We start from the raw sequence: 14,590 nt of genomic DNA, 5'->3' as shown, positions 1-14,590 counted from the left end.
TATTCTTACAAGAATTAGTGACACATCACTTAACATAGAAAAAAAGTCCCTTCTCTGATGAAGCAGGAAAGTATTTTTATAGTGCCTAAAGATTAAAAATAAACTAGGTAAACGAGTTCTCACCATAATATACTATACAGTTGACCCTTGAACAACATAGGAGTTAGGGATGCCGGCCCTCCAGGCAGTCAGAAATCCGTGTATAACTTTGCAGTCGGGCTTCCATACCCTCAGTTCCTTATCAATAGATTCAACCAAACTCAGATCATGCAGTGCTGTAATAGGTATTTACTGAAAAGAAAAAAAAAAAAAACCCACCTGCACAGTTCAAACCTCTGTTGCTCAAGGGTCAACTGTAGTTTATAACTATTATATAAAAAAAGTAGGGCGGTGAAGTGGGATGCAGAGTGTTGCAGGTGGGAAAGGAGTTGTAATTTCACACGAAAGTGTAGTAAAGTTCTCATTGAGAAGTTACATTTGAGAAAAGACCTACTGCTTGTGAAGGAGAAAACCACGCAGCTCTTTCATAAAGAACACTCTAGGAAGTGAGAAGGACAAATGAAAAAGTCTGGGTTTGAAACATACTTGCACATTCATGGAACTTCAAGGAATGGCAAGAAGTCAGTGTGGGTTGGAGAGCACATGAGGAGGGATGAAAGTAGTGAGCCTTCTATGTATGAGACCTTTAGGAATGAGGGGACAGGTCATGGAGGAAATTGCAGGTTCTTAAGAAAGACTGGGTTTGACTCAGTGATATGTGAAGGCACTGAATTATTATTGTTTTTGTATACCACAGTTACATAACAAATGACGACAAACTTGATGGCATGCAACACCCACTTACTAGTTCACAATTCTGTAGGTCAGAAGTTCAAATATGGCATGACTTGGTTCTCTGCTCAGGGTATCACAGGACAGGTATCAAGGTGCTGGCCAAGCTCCAGGCAAGAATCCACATACAAGCACATACAGGATGTTGGCAAAATTTATTCCTGTGTGGTTATAGGACTGAGGTCCCCATATTCATTTCTGCTGTCATCTAGGGGCTGCTCTTAGCTCATAGAGGCTGACTGCATTCGTTCCATGTGACTCCCTTCATCTTCAAAGCCAGCAATGGAAAATATCCCTCATATCAAATCCCTCTCACATTTCAAATCTCTTTTATCAGGAAAAACCCAGGCCCTTTTAAGTGCTCACCTAATTAAGTCAGGTCCACCTAGGATAGTGACTTTATCTAATTTCAACTGATTTGAGACCTTAATTACATCTGCAAAATCCCTTCACAACAGCATCTGAACTAGTGTTTGAGTAACTGAGAGAATAGAGTATGGGAAATATGTCACTGAATATAAAAATTAAACTAAATATGACTGGAATAATTTTGGAGATACTGACAATACAGAAAGGACTAAAATCTTCAAGCTATCAGTAGAGTACCTGGGGGTAGGAAATGACTGAAACATAGTAGCCAGTGTTATACACTTCAACACTGGGGGTAGGAAGGTGTTTACACAAAAGTGAGTAAAATGGTCTGGATATACAAATATAGAACAAGGAGGAAAGGTACCCTATCTGAAAATCCCAATGGTAAGATGATATGGGAGAAAAAATATTAACTAGTTGGAAGGGAAGCAGGGGAAGCAGCGTCCTCAAGAGAGAGCCAGGTTTCAAGTAGAACAAGAAATAGAAAGAGACATTTAGAGACTTGTTTCTAAATATAAGGAAATGTGTTTGGAAAGAATATAAGTTCGAAAGGAATCAGAGGAAGGGTTTCTCAAGTTGATAAATCATGTCAGAAAAGGGAACACACCGAATTCACAGAGCTATGTGGAAGTCAGAGTCCACAGGATGGTGGGTGACTGAGGGTATCTAGACTGCATATTGTGGCTCAAATGGAGGAAATGGACAATGAGATTAATTCTAATATCCCTAAGGCTGATAGAAGTGGCAAGGCTAAGTGTTACAAGGATGGCTGTGGTTGTGGTAGACTGTGTGATTAATTATATATATATTCAATTCTTCTTGTAGGAGGATCACACATCTGTGATCCTCTGATTTTAGGCCTGGGCATGTGACTTATGCCTCCCTCGCTGCCAGTTCTTGCAGGAAGATTTGATACTGATGGAATTTGATATTCCCATCCTGCTTAACTCAGGAGTAGTCATATGAATTTCTTTGGGAAATGAAATGTGGGCAAAAGTGAACTGCCACTCCTTAAGAGAATCTTTTAAGTGTCACCCTTGCCTGTCCAGATTCCTTTTACTTCTGCTAAAACACTATAATTTTTGGGATAGGCTGATAAGTCAGCCTGTGGTCAGTATCAAGATGATACTGAGCAGAGCCACAGCCATCCATGATGGACACATAGCATTAGCAAAATATGAAATTTTGTTGTTGTAAGTCTCTGATGTTTTGGAATTGTGTTATTGTAGTATAATTGTCCTGAGTGATTCGGTGGTCTTACAATATTCCCAAAGAGTGTTCTGATGGGAATATGAAGGTTGGCAAAGATTAGTCTTATGGCAATTTGTGGATTTCTGTTCTAAAAAAATATATGTGGTATGATATCCCTTTCCCCATCAGTACCTTTTCCTTAAAGTTTTAACATTTAACAAATCAGGAATTAACTTTTAATCCACAAATTTATTTTTATAGCCCTATTTCCACATATACATCAAGTGACCCGTTAGAGTTAATTTCTATATACTTCTAACATTATAGCAAAGAGTTCCAACTACAACATTCTGTCAAGTCTTTTAACCAATAAGCAGGTTATTTTATACAAACTAACTCTACTATGAGTGGGGAACAATTGTAAGAAAGTAGATTAAGCACTGTTAATCACTTATCAAAAGTATAAAAAGGATCAATTCATAAACACATAAAATCACTTAGAATGCTATTGGTTTCAAGCACCAAAAGACTTAAGAAACAAGTACTTCCTTAGGCTCCTATTACTTAAACTCTAGAAAAAGATCTGGCTCAAGGTATGTTTAATAAGTGGGTTCTCCCTATCATCTGCAATTATTTTTAATGCTTCATTTTCTGGAATGGGGTGGGGGCTTCTAACTTAGGCTATCTTTTTCTTTTTTTGATGTGGATCATTTTTAAAGTCTTTATTGAATTTGTTACAATATTGCATCTGTTTTATGTTTTGGCTTTTTGACCACGAGGCATGTGGAATCTTAGGGATCGAATTGACATTGACACCCCCTGCACTGGAAGGCGAAGTCCAGGCGAACCACTGGACTACTAGGGGAGTCCCTAGGCTATCTTTTCAAGTAGCTTTATTTGAAAAGCAAGGAAACATTTTTTTTTTCCCTGCCAGAATCACCAAACTTCTTTTTAAATGAGGTTTAATTGTGATGTATAATTGCTATCACTGTCTTTGATATCTAACTTTGGCCAGAAGTATACCATGCATTCATTGGCTTGGCTTGTGTTCCTGCATAAAGTAATAAGGTGGAATGGTTACTTTAAAAATAAATCCATTGTTAGTTTTCTAAGGAACCTCCATACAGTTCTCCATAGTGGCTGTATCAATTTATATTCCCACCAACAGTGCAAGAGGGTTCCCACACCCTCTGAGGTTTATCCACACCCTCTCCAGCATTTATGTTATACAGCAGAAACTAACATACCATTGTAAAGCAATTATACTCCAATAAAGATGTTTAAAAAAATTAAAAAAATAAATCCAGCCCATTCTTGATACCTTGATGAAATCAGCTTACACTGAACACATAGAGCATTCAGAATAAGTTAGGATAACTGAATGAAAATTAAGATACTACTAAAAAGAAGAAGAAAGGGAATAAATGTCTACTTCATATGCTGTAATTCGTCTATCTAAAACTTAAATATTTATCTCTTGCAGTATTTCTTTGTGAAGATAATGGGCAATAATAAAAGCATCCTGTATTAATTTTGAAGTAAGGCAATGAGTCTATGATAAAACAATGTTGTTTTAATAACTATTTAAAAATATTTTTATAGATCCACTCAAATCAAGACACTATAAAGAATAGATATAGGATTATCCACAAACATTAGACCATATACTATTTTATTGAGCTAAAACAGTAAATATGTTATTATTTTATGGTCATTGCTATAGACATTTCAATGGTTCTTAATTCCCAAGGCCTTTAGATGGCCTGGGGATTCACTTAACTTACTGTCCAGTTGGCAAATATTCATCTCTTCCTACTAACATGAGAATAAAACCAAAGTCAGCCTTATAGTCTATTCAGATAATTTTTCTTCTCCTTCTTTTTAATTTATATTTTCTTATTTAATTCATTTATAAACTATACTACTTTAAAGTTCTTAATGCTTTGGTAGAGTTAAAAATGAGATGAAATCATAAATATACTTCTCACAAACTTTATAATAATGTATCATTAACGTGTTTTGAGGTGTTTTCTAGGTACTTACCTTTAACTAATCCTGTTCATTAGTTTGATATCTATTGTTGAAAGAAATCGCTAAATGTTATTTTTAACTCTTTTGGCCTGTTACACTTTTACTGTGTTTAATACTGCTTTTATGTTGGTGTTACCTCAGGAGGAATAAAAAATATATATATTTATAAAATACTATTCATGAAAAGAGTAATCTATACATTTGGGAAACGTTTTCAACCTTCTGCTCAAGAGGACCATCTCATGTTATTTGGTGGGACATACGTTAATCCATATTTATGCCCTTTGGACATAAGGAGCAACATGTTGGAAACACTGTTTACTGACTTGGCATTCATGAAATTCACTAGGCCTGAATTGTGGCATTAGCTCAGTCCAGAAGATATGAAATCATTCAGGTTTCTAAAAGGGAATAAGGACAGCATCACCTCCAAGCCTCCATTTCACACATCATCACTCAAAATACCTTCATATTTTACAACCTTTTGAAAATAACATTTATCAGCATGCTTAATATTAGATTCAGGGTATATTTCCTTGTTGTTTTTGTTATTTGTTGCTAATATTGCCATTTTGTTTTAATTAGTATAATTGGTATTATAGTGCAATTAACGTTTTATTATTCTTTGTATCCAGTCAACTTAGTGAAAGCTAGAATATGAGTTATTGGCAGGTACTCTTGCTGTTATTACATTGAAATTTTCTTATTTTGCATACTGATTGAATGACCATCTGTCCCAATTTTTCATCTCCAAGTTTAAGTATTTGTGATATCATGAATTTGGAAAAAGTAAGATCCTTCCTAAGATATGATAGGCATGTAGTGCATGAAAATAACAGAATATTAATGACATGCGAATTGACTGGAAAGAGTTGAAATGACTCCTCTAACACCTGATCTATTCCATTTATTAATTGATTTTCTTCTCCAACTTATAGTCTATGCATTCATAGTTCACTTGGCTATTCGGTCTTTAACAATGAACCTAAGTGTGAACATGAATACCTAATTTTTATGCACCAGAACCTGCCTCATTGTCATTCATCAAAACAGTTGCCTTCTTGTAGACAAAACAATTGAGCAAGGTAATAAACCAACTCTGTGGCTACAATTATAATATTTTTATATCTATTAAACTGTGAAGTCAAGTGAGGTTTTCAATTTATGCTCATTCAGTGCTGTGCTGTGCAGTATCAGGGGCTCTGAACCACTGGAGGATGTCAATTTAAACCACTGAGGAACTGGCCAATAGAAGAAATGAGTGATGAGCCAATTCCCAAATATCTATGGTCCTGCTCTGTAAAAATCTTCGGATCATTGTAGTTTTAATTTTAATGGTACTGAAAACACTATTAGAGTCTGTATTCAGCTGTTTCCATTTCTAAGAAAAACTAAGAAGAAAAAAATGGAGAGATGAGGGAAATAATATAGCTAAATAAAATAAAAACTCTAAAGAAAAGACTTTATTTTTTTTTCTAGAAACAAATAGAATTGTTCTGCCTTGGGGAAATTTCTGCCTTAAATTTTTATTAACAAGCCATATACCAGAGAACCAATTTATACTGTAAACAGATTCATTTTATGATAAATATTGGGCACATATTGTTTTGAAAAAAATATAGTAGTTAGAATAGATACATTTTCTTTTTGTCCTAGAATTCTACACTCTAAATCATGAAAACATGTTTATTTCTTTAATAGAACTCCTGGAATAAAATGGACCAGATACTTCTCTAAATCAGTTTTGGATTGATTTATCTGTGTATTGAATTGACATACTATTTGATTAGAATGATGAATAAATTCAATTAAAAGGATAAACCAGTTTTGCACAATAGGCACTGCCTAGGAAACAAATATTGTATAACCATATGGTTTATTGGAAATGTTTACCATAAAGCATAAGTAAACTAAAAACAACATCATATTATACTGCTAAATTTAGTTCAGTTTGCTTTGGGTTGGGAAGAAGGTAAACTTTTTCAATAACAATATGGCTTTATTTTATAACAATTTCTTAATTTATACTGCAATTTGATTTTCAGTTTTATAGTTCTTTTTTTCCTCAAATATTGTGAAACATAGTTAAATATTTAAGATTTAGAAGCGTAAATGTGGAGAGATACTATTTATATTTATTGTCTTTTCTAATTTTCATTCAAGAGGAAACAATATTTTATAATAAATTAACTCAAATATCTAAAAAAATCTAGAAAAAAGTTTTCATATAAATAAGGATTTATTAAATTTTACATTATAAAAAATAAAATTTTACAAATTCACTTTATGTGTGTTTGTATGTGCATTTTTTGTATAGTAAAAGTTCACTTGCATAATGAGTGATTGAGGATTTTCTCTTTTTTAAAAAACTATTTTGTCAAAAATTATTTCATGCACACCTATGGTCCTGAATTCATAAACAGACACTTGAATACACTGGAAAATTATACAAAGATGTTTTTATTATTTTTGAAAGTATGTATTTTTTAAAATTGATTAATGGTATTAAATTAAAAAGAGGGAAATCCTTTAAAATAATATTATCTCTCCTGTATTATTTTTGGAGCACTTCATTTGAACTTTTTAGAAATTCAAATTAGATGGTTTCTTTATCACTTTTTAATAGTGATCTTTAAAATCTGTGTGTGATTTGGTGAAGAATAACATCATCTGTGGTTTTAATATGTATCAGAGCTCATCTATAAATATTACAGATTAAAAGCATCTTACTTTTAGGCATGGACACTTTATTTTTGCCCAAGGACATTAAAAAGTGTATTTCAAGTTAAAAAAAAATGGATACAATTCCAGTGATACTGGGTTATACAATATTGTATTATATATAAATACATATATTTCAATCTCCTGAAAATATGAAAATGTGACACTATATATGTAATGTGGATATATATGTAATATGGAGATTTTACATTCCATCCCTTTATCTTCACTTACCCTTCTATACATTTTAACTGTAAATATTCATTGAGAACTTGCTATTTATGAGAAGTGGTACTAGACATTTGGGATACATCAGTAAATAAATCTAATGAGACACTGATGTCACAAAATTTACATTTTTCAGCAATCAGAGAAGAAGAAAAAATAAGAGTAATTCAAATTGGGAAAGAAGAAGTAAAACTGTTACTGTTTGCAGATGACATGACACTATACATAGAAAATACGAAGGATGCTGCCAGAAGAGCTCATCAGTGAATTCGGTAAAGTTGCGGGATACGAATTAATACACAGAAATCTCTTACATTCCTATATGCTAACAATGAAAGATCAGAAAGAGAAATTAAGAAGAATAAAATACATACAAAATAAAATAAAATACTGCATCAAAAAGAATAAAATACATAGGAATAAACCTACCTAAGGAGACAAAAAACCTGTACTCTGAAAACTGTAAGACACTGATGAAAGAAATCAAAGATGACACAAACAGATGAAAAATATACCACGTTTTGGATTAGAAGAATCAATAGTGTCAAAATGACTATACTACCCAAGGCAATCTACAGATCTGATGCAATCCCTATCAAATAACTAATGGCATTTTTCACAGAACTAGAACAAAAACTCTTAAGTTTATATGGAAACACAAAGACCCCAAATGGCCAAAGCAATTCTGAGAAAAAAAAATTGAGCTGGAGGAATCAGACTCCCTGACTTCAGACTATACTACAAAGCTATAGTCTTCAAAATAGTATGGAACTGGCACAAAAACAGACATATATATCAATGGATCAGGATAGAAAGACCAGAAATAAACCCAGACACCTATGGTCAATTAATCTATGACAAAGGAGGCAAGAATATACATTGGAGAAAAGACAGTATCTTCAATGAGTGGTACTGGGAAAACTTGACAGCTACATGTAAAAGAATGAAACTAGAACATTCCCTAACACCATACACAAAAATCAATCAAAGACCTAAATGTAAGACTAGATACTATAAAACTGAGAGGAAAACATAGGCAGAACACTCTGACATAAATCACAGCTATATCTTTTTTGATCCACCTCCTAGAGTAATGAAAATAAAAACAAACAGAACCTAATTAGACTTAAAAGCTTCTGCACAAAAGAGGAAACCATAAGTGAAATGAAAAGACAGCCCACAGAATGGGAGAAAATATTTGCAAATGAGGTGACCGACAACGGATTAATCTCCAAAATATACAAACAACTCATGCAGCTCTATGTCAAAAAAACAACCCAATCAAACAATGGGCAGAAGATCTAAATAGACATTTCTCCAAAGAAGACATACTGATGGCCAAAAAGCACATGAAAAGATGCCCAACATCACTAATTATCAGAGAAATGCAAATCAAAACTACAATGAGGTATCACTTCACACTGGTCAGAATAGCCACCATCAAAAAGTCTACAAACAATGAATGCTGGAGAGGGTGTGGGGAAAAGGGAACCCTCCTACACTGTTGGTGGGAATATAAATTGGTACAACCACTATGGAGAACAGTATGGAGGTTTCTTAAGAAACTAAAAGTAGAACTATCATATGATCCTGCAATCCCATTCCTAGGCATATATCTAGAGAAGAACATAATCTGAAAAGACACATGCACCCCAATGTTCATTACAACACTATTTACAATAGCCAAGACATGGAAGCAACTTAAATGTCCACTGACTGAGGAATGGATAAAGAAGATGTGGTACATACACACAGTGGAATATTACTCAGCCATAAAAAAGAATGAAATAATGCCATTTGCAGCAATATGGATGGACTTGGAGATTATCATACTAAGTGAAGTAAGTCAGACAGAGAAAGACCAATATATGATATCACTCATACGTGGAATCTAATTTTTAAAAAATGATACAAATAAACTTATTTACAAAACGGAAATAGACTTACAGGTATTGAAAACAAACTTATGCTTACGAAAGGGGAATCATGGTGGGGGAGGTATAAATCAGGAGTTTGGGATGAACATACACATACAACTATATGTAAGATAGATAACCAACAAGGACCTACTGTATAGGATATGGAACTCTACTCAATATTTTTTACTAACCTATATGAGAAAAGAATCTGGAAAAGAATGAATATATGCATAACTGAATCACTTTGTTGTACACCTGAAACTAACACAACATTGTAATTCAACTATACTCCAATAAAATTAAAATAAAATAAAGAATTTACATTTTCATTATGTATTATATGTGTATGTAGTGGGAACAAATGATAGATAAATAAAATAAAGTGATGATTAGTTTTATGTGTTAACCTGACTGGGCTAAGGAATGCCCAGATAGCTGGTGTTTTCAAAAGAGATTAACATTTGAATTAGTTGAATGAATAAAGTAGATGTGCACTCACCAATATGGGTGGGCACCATGCAATCACTGAGGGCCCAAATAGAACAAAAAAATAGAATAAGGGCAAATTATCTTTCTCTTCCTGAGCCTGGACATCCATCTTCTCCTTCCCTCAAACATTGGAGCTCTGGGTTCTTTGAACTTTGGACTCTGGGACTTATACCAGTGGCCCCTAGTCCTCAGGCCTTCCTACACAGACTGAATTTCCTACATCACTGGTTTTCTGGGTTCTCCAGCTTGCACTGGAGATCATGGCAGATCATGGGACTTCTTGGCCTCCATAACAGTCTGAGCCAATTCCTATAATAAATATAATCTCTATCTGTATCTCTAACCTCTAGCTCTAGCTCTACCTCTATTTCTACATTTACATCTGCATGTACATCTATCCTGTTGGTTCTGTTTCTCTGGAGAACCTGACTAAACATCTGCCTAAAGTGTACTATTATAGGGTTTTGAATTCTTGACCAAGAAGCTACTTTACATTGCAGCATAAGGAAAGCAAAGTTTAAGCTGCTATCTAAGCCATTAAAAGGAGACAACCAACTAACAATTCGCTAAAAGAGCTTATAATAAATTTTTTTCAAACTAGACTGTTCCTAGATCCAAAGAAAGAAATGAAATCAGTGGCGTCTAAGAATAGAAAGAGAAAAATTGTGCTGGTGAGGTATCAGGGAAATGAGGGAAGGGAGAAAGGGGCCAGAAGTGAGATGCACAGGCCAAGGACACATCATAAAAGGCTGAGCATGCCAGAATGGGGGTTTGTTTCTTATTATAATTGCACTGGCAAACCATTTCCAGATTTTAAGTAGGAAACCACAGGATATGATTATTTTAAAAATACTATTCTGGCCATTCTTCGCACACTGCAACGAAGAGTAGCCCCCGCTTGCTGCAACTACAGAAAGCCCGCGGACAGCAACAAAGACCCAATGCAGCCAAAAATAGAATAAATAAATTTATAAAAACAATAAATAAAATAAAATGTACTGTAGGGGTTGAGGCTGTGAAATAAAATTCATATTTTATGGCAAGACAAGAAAAATTTCAACATAAAAATTCTCCTCTGACCTTTGACCTCCTCTCTCCCCACACTGTGTATTGTGTATCTGCATTATGCATCGACCAAACCTTCCCTACCTGCTGGACCATAAAGAACAACATTCTCCTAGCATCAACAACTCCTTAAAACGTATCATTCCTTCTTGATCTTGTAAGGGGTCACATGACCCATTACAATGATGGCTTAGATCTGGATTATGTAAACTGTCAATAATACATCATTTGATATACAGTCCTGTCTCAAAAAAACTTATACAACTGTGCCTTGACTTCTAATGGGTGAAACAGTTCTTGGAGCTTTCTGAGATGCTCTTCCAACGTTATATCAGTTTGAATAAAAACTTTCATTTATTTCTTAGATGGAGTGATTAACTTTTCATTGACAAGGCAAAATGGTAGCTCAGAGATTAATCAATGAAATCAATAAGCCTTCATAGTAGTACAGGCAAGACAGAATAGAAGTTGCGACAAGGACTGCAGAAGCAAAAATGATAAGAAGTAGACCCATTTCGAAAATATTTTAGGGTTACTGTGGATAGTATTGAGATGCTAATACATAGTGTTCTTCAGTCTCCTCCATATCCCCAACCCAACCTTTGCCCCAGTTGCTTATTTTCCTCCTTTTAGATAATCAAGATACATTATCAAATATCCTTGCCTTAGGCCCAGGTGCAGACTTATGCCTTAGGTACATATAGTTGACTGTTCTTCCTTTATGGTAGCTGAGTGTTAACCAAAAACCCAAGATCACTTCTGGCAAGGCATTTGTTGTTTAGAAATTTTGAGAGCTTTAATAAAAGAAACATATTATTTAACTTAAGCCACTCTTAACTTTTATAGATGAGGAAATGTAAGCTCTAAAAGGGAAGAAATTTATCATGTATAACAGCCTATCCTCAGCATTCATCATTTGCTGTGGTATATTACTAATATATGCTCAACAATATGTTTTTTAGAGGAAAAGGTAACATACCTTATTAGTGTCAGGGCTGGAACTATAATGCAAGTCTCTTACCTTCAAAGAAGATCTCTTAAATCCTGTTTTCCCCTCAAATTCAGGAGACTGAATTTCTTCAAATCTGCAATCTCGGGCTCTGTTGTGGTCCTGAGTCCGGCTGTAGAAATCATGTGGAAGACAGATTATTATGAATTTTTTGTCATAATCTTTTATTTAAAGAATAATCTTTAACATTTTAGGCACCTAGTTATCTCTATTTTACCACATAATAGCCCAAAGAGGTAGTGCTTATGTCACATCTCACAGATGAGGGATCAGAGGCTCAAAGGGTTGTGTCAGTTTCTGAAGGTGACAAATAGAAGATGTCAACAGCAAATTTAATCCTAGACTATTTGACTCCAAATCCTATACTTGTAAACACTATGCCAAGAGATAACTCAGTACCCAAGCTTTTGATTGCAAATAGTTTGAAAATCACCATCTTAGTTTTCATTTTATTTTTAACTCTTGCTATTAAACAAATACGTAAAACTATTAAATGCCAAGATCAGCCCTGCTTCTTCTCTTGTTATCACTTCTACTATTGTTACATGGTTCCCTTCTTTATGATCTGTCTTAAAAAGGAATTGAAGAATTTTAGATACAATACAATATAAATATTAAATTAACACTTATGTACCCCCAATCCAGCTTACGAACTGAAGTGCTACCAAACGCTGAGGCTCTCTACATAGCTCCTATGGATACAGTCTACTAACTTAATAAGGTGGTTATCATTCCCATGGAATTTTACATGAAATAAAAATGTATAGGGCTTCCCTGGTGGCACAGTGGTTAAGAATCCGCCTGCCAATGCAGGGCACACAGGTTCAAGCCCTGGTCTAGGAAGATCCCACATGCCTTGGAGCAACTAAACCCATGTGCCACAACTACTGAGCCTGCTCTCTAGAGCCTGCGAGCCACAACCACTGAGCCTGCATGCCTAGAGCCCGTGCTCCGCAACAAGAGAAGCCACCACAGTGAGAAGCCCGCGCACTGCAATGAAGAGTAGCCCCCGCTCACTGCAACTAGAGAAAGCCTGCACGCAGCAATAAAGACCCAACACAGCCACAAATAAATAAATAAAATAAATAAGTTAAAAAAAAAGGTTTAACCTTAAAAATAAAGGTCCAAAACTTAAAAAAAAAATGTATATATGCAGGATTTATAATCAGTGGGTATGAAACAAACAGTATAACAGAGTTTTTTGTTTTATTTTGTATAATTTTTTAAATATATTGTTAAATAAAGTCAAATCTGAACTTGGCTAAAGAAAAACTATTTGAAAAGACTATTGTAACAGGAAGAACACTTAGACCTTGAGATCTGCAAGCATCTCAAAATCAAACAGCAAAAAAAAAAAAAAAGCTTTTCTTGTATAGGAAGGAGTAAGCAAGATCAGCAAGAACTTTGAGGGGAAATCACTCAAGCAGGTGGGGATGAGCAGACAGCATGGCTGGGGTGATTTAACAGGCATTGTTTCTTACTGTGGCCAGCTAATTATCAGAGTGAGCTTTTTTTTTTTTTTTCAGAGTGAGCGTTTAAGGCAGTATGTACTGCCTCTTAGTAATTCCTTAAAAATGGGAGTCTTTAAAGTTCATAGGATTGTGGGGAGGGTCAAAGCCTAATTAAACTTTGGCTGGGCCACATGAGTGAGTAACAGGCAATTTTGCACAACTGATCAGCCTTTTCATTATTTTAGATGGATGGTGTCTGTCTTTAAATATTATTAGAGATGGAATAAGAGTCATTTTTGAGGTTTATAGTTTGAAGGATGGGCTGGTCTTCACTTTCTTGCTGGCCTTGAAGGACTAGTTGTATCATCTGTTGAGCACGGTTTAGGACTGTCTAAGAAATCATGGAACATCTAAGAGACTTGACAAAAACTATGCCTAAGAATGTACTAAAGAAAGAGTCAAAGCAAGATGGCACTTAGGAGGCTCCTGAGATCCCCTCCTGCCATGAACACACTTAATGAACAGCTACACATGGAGCAATTCTCTTTGAAAAACATCCAGAAAATAGCTGAGTGATTCCTACACATTAGACAAAAAGGAAAATATCCACATCAAAATGGCAGGCTCTAGGGACTGACTGTGAGTCTACCCAGAGACCAGGGCTGCTGATAGAGACCACTCCTGCCTTCTCCCTCCAACCTGCTCAAGAAAATTCCTTGGAAGGAGCTTTTACAAACATCTCAGCACTGCAGGTTTTACAGCTGCTGCCAAGGGAAAGGTTCCCAAATGTCTGGCTCTGATAGCCAAAGGGGCTTCCATTTGTCAGTCCCAATCCTATAGGACTGTAGCAAACAAAGAAGCAATTCTTTTTCTTAATTTTATTTTTTTCTTATTCCAGTTTTATTGAGATATAATTGACATATAACACTATAAGTAAAAAATATGGAATGCTTCACAAATTTGAGTGTCATCCTTGCGCAGGGGCCATGCTGATCTTCTCTGTATCATTCCAATTTTTAGTATAAGTGCTGCCAAAGCAAGCACCAAAGAAGTAATTAGAACAAGCTATCCTACCAGCTATCCTACTCCTCAAGACACTAGAAAAAGAAGAGCAAATTAAGTCTAAAGTTAGCAGAAGGAAGTAAATAAGAAAGATTAGTGAGAAATAGAAACTTAAAAAAAAGAGAACAGATCAATGAAACTAAGAGTTATTTTTTTTGAAAAGATAAGCAAAATTGACATAATGTTACCTAGACTTACTAAGAAAAAAGAAATGAAGACTA

The 14,590-nt window shown here is 34.8% G+C and overlaps 1 non-coding gene across 1 annotated transcript; it reads right to left on the bottom strand.

The window, feature by feature from the left end:
• Positions 1-14,243: 14,243 nt before the first annotated feature.
• LOC112398714 (U6 spliceosomal RNA) lies at positions 14,244-14,351 on the bottom strand. The gene has a single exon (XR_003003051.1). It is a non-coding gene; the product is annotated as a U6 spliceosomal RNA (small nuclear RNA).
• Positions 14,352-14,590: the final 239 nt, after the last annotated feature.

The sequence above is a fragment of the Neophocaena asiaeorientalis genome, unplaced genomic scaffold (genome assembly GCF_003031525.2).
Source record: "Neophocaena asiaeorientalis asiaeorientalis breed wild unplaced genomic scaffold, Neophocaena_asiaeorientalis_V1.1 scaffold26, whole genome shotgun sequence".
Lineage (NCBI taxonomy): Eukaryota > Metazoa > Chordata > Mammalia > Artiodactyla > Phocoenidae > Neophocaena > Neophocaena asiaeorientalis.
The sequence above is the reverse complement of the archived record's forward strand: the minus strand, read 5'-3'. Positions and strand labels throughout refer to the sequence as shown.